The sequence below is a fragment of the Chrysemys picta genome, chromosome 9 (assembly GCF_011386835.1).
Source record: "Chrysemys picta bellii isolate R12L10 chromosome 9, ASM1138683v2, whole genome shotgun sequence".
Lineage (NCBI taxonomy): Eukaryota > Metazoa > Chordata > Testudines > Emydidae > Chrysemys > Chrysemys picta.
In genome coordinates, this window is record NC_088799.1 from 57,920,572 (window position 1) to 57,923,918 (window position 3,347).

The window sequence follows — 3,347 nt, forward strand, 5'->3', positions numbered from 1 at the left end:
CTATGTGCGGCCAGGGCCGGTGCAAGGAAGTTTCGCGCCCTAGGCAAAACTTCCACCTTGCACACACACACACACACCCCAGCCCTGCAGCAGCTCCCCACCCCCCCTCCACCCTGAGGCACCCCCCCCCCGCACGGCAGCTCCCCACCCCCTGGCCCGGGGATCTGCCGGCGGCATGCTGACCCAGGGGAACCCTTGGGCAGGCTGCCGGCGGCTCAGACTCCCTCTCCCTCCCAGTGCAGTGGCCACTGTAAAAAAAAAATTGGGGGTGCCGCTTTTTGGCACACCCAAATCTTGGCGCCCTAAGCAACCGCCTAGTTGGCCTAAATGGTAGCACCGGCCCTGTGTGCGGCCATTCAGAACAATTGGATAAAGAGTCTTAATGTATGCATATTACAGTAGTCCCTAGGGACCCCAGCTGAGATCAGGGGCCCATAGCTAGGTGCTGTATGTACATATGGTATTTGACAATGACTTTCCTGAAGAAATTACAACCTAAGTAAACAAGATCAAGGGTGGGGAACCAGCACCACCAAAATGTTAGTTTAGGAGAATAAGACTTGCTTAGTGTGCCTGGGTTCAAAGCCTGGTTCAGCTCAGATTTTTAGATGGGCTGGTGGTGGAGGAGGATAAGGCACCTACTTCTGTTGCTTAAGGTCATAGAGTCAAATCCATGTGACAATATCAGAGAGAGTGAAAATCACTGTACAGTTAAATTTTCTATTTGTACCTTCTGGCCTGAAACTCTTTGAATCTATTAAAGTGACTCGTCAGTGGCTGAACTGAGAATAGGACCCAGGGCATTCCCCGGTTTACCAGCCCACACTGCCTCTGGCTACTGATCGGAATTGAGCCCAGTTTGGTAGTCACTGAAGGTACTGTTGGCTGGACCACATGAAATGAATTCAGTGTTGGCCCAGTCTCTTTCCTTTATCATGAGGCTTGTGATCTTTGGTGTTTTCCTTAAAGCCCCAGCTCCTGGAGCCAGGTGATTACATGAGAATCTCAGCTTTCATTTGAAAAATAGTAAGTTTCTGGTCATCGTGGTTGGAGAGAAAAGCTTGAAAATATGACTCATAAAGATTCAAAAAGGAGAAAGCAAATATAAGTATCCAACATTAATTATTCTTTTAAAATGTCATGAGTTTTAAGACAATCTCATGATTCTGGGGGAGTCTGATGTGTGATTTTTGAACTCTCAAGACTAGCAACACTCTGAATTGTGATGGCCTCCCATTACCTGTGAGCTAGTGTCCAGTGCTCAGAATGACCATATGTATTGTCACCATCTGGTAGTTACGAACTGAAAGAGCCATGGAGACACAATTCCCTTCTTGCCCATAGAGTGTGCTTGTCCTCGTCCCTGCCAAAGCAGGATGAGGACACAATTCTGGGGCTTTGTGGATAACTCAGAGGACTTCAAATTTCTGAATGAGATGAGATGAGCTAGCTAGCTAGCTAGCTAGCTAGATAGATAGATTATCTACTTAGCTAGCTATCCTTTAACATTTATCTACAAAATCACTGTGCATAAAATTTTGAGATGACACAAAGACTGGCAGAGTGGTAAATAATGGTGAGGCCAGGACAGACATACAACGCAGTCTGGATTGTTTGGTAAGCTGAGCCTGTTTGAACAAAATGTGTTTTAATACAGCCAATAGCAAAGTTAGCCATCTGGGAACAAGGAAGGCAGGCCATACCTAGAGACTAGAGGACCGTGTTTTGGAAAGCAGTGACTCTAAAAAGGGGTCACAGCAAGTTAACATGAGACCCCAGTAGGATGCTGTGGCAAAAAGAATTAATGTGATTCTTGGATGTATAAGCAGGTTAATGAATAGGAATAAGTGGGGGTGATTTTACCTCTTTATACAGTATTGGTGATGCTGTAATATTGCATCCAGGTCTGGTGTCCATGTTTTAAAAAGGATGTTGAAAAATTGGAGCAAGTGCAGAAAAGAGCCACAAAAATTATTTGAGGGCTGGAGAAAATGCTTTACAGTGAAAGACTCAAAGAGCAAAAATAAATGTGATAGGTGACTTCATTACAGTGTATAAGTACCTTCACAAGGAAAAGATATTGGGGACTAATAGCTTTTTAACCTAGCAGAACAAGAATGTATGTCTGGAAGATGAAGCCAGACAAATTTAAATTAGAGATTAGACACAGAGCTTTAACACGAGGGTGACTAACCACTGGAATAAACTACAATTGAAGTGGTGGATTGTCCATTTTTTGATATCTTCACCTCAAAACTGGATGCCTTTCCAGAAGAGGCTTTAGCCAAACACACGTATGGGTTGCAATACAAGGGCATCTGGGTGAAATGTACCAAAGGAGGTCAGACTACATGATCTAATGGTCCCTTCTAGCCATAAATACTATGAACTGTGAATCTCTAGTCTACTCTTTCTATCTGTCTAGTCATCCACTCACAGTTGCCAACTTTCACATGGTAAACAAGCACCCCAACTTTCACAATAAGCCAAAAATCAAGCTAATCCCATTTCAAAACAAGGCCAAAACAAGCCAATCCCTAAGATCCCCAACATTCTATGTGTCTAGATCCCCCCAGCATGCAGTCTGGGACTGCGGTGGGCCCTCTGTGCACCCCTGACTCTCTCCCGTCCTTGCCCCTGCTTGCCGGGAGCTGATCAAAAAAAAGAAGCAACAAGCTACAAGCCAAACAAGCAACAAGCTACAAGCCAAGAACTACCCAACAAGCAACTCACAAGCTAATTAAGCCAAAAACAAGCCCAATTTCTGCTTTTTTTTTCATGGGTTTGGCATGTCTGCATCCAATCACCATGGTATCTAGTCACTGTGGTATCCACTGTGCCATGAGGTTGCAGAAACAAAAACCTGCCTGGAGCATTTACGCAGCCCATAGGGACTCAGATAAGTTGCAACCTTTAGGCATGTGATTGTCAGTGTTTCTTTTAAACTGTTATATACCCTTTGAGGTTATAAAATAGCTTAAAACCCCCAAACACTGATGCCCTATCAGTGCCAGCATGAGCAGTACCCACCTCACAGCTCCCTGATAATGCCAGCATGAACTCCAACAGTCAGTGCAGTATATGATAGTGCACAGCCACCATGGCAGAAGTTCAGGCTTGGGTCTGCATACAGGTGTGAAGCTTGGGTTTCCATTGCAATGTGGACACTCAAGTGTGGGCTTGGAAACTCGAGTCCACAAGCCTGGGTCCCACAGACCCGGGCTTAGTGTGCCATGTAGACCTACCACTAATGTGCCAGCTTGCCCTCTGCCAAGGCAGCAGCAGACTGAGTCATGCCCATGACCTGCCTCTCCCTACCCCTCCCCCTGAGACAAGAACAAGAGAGG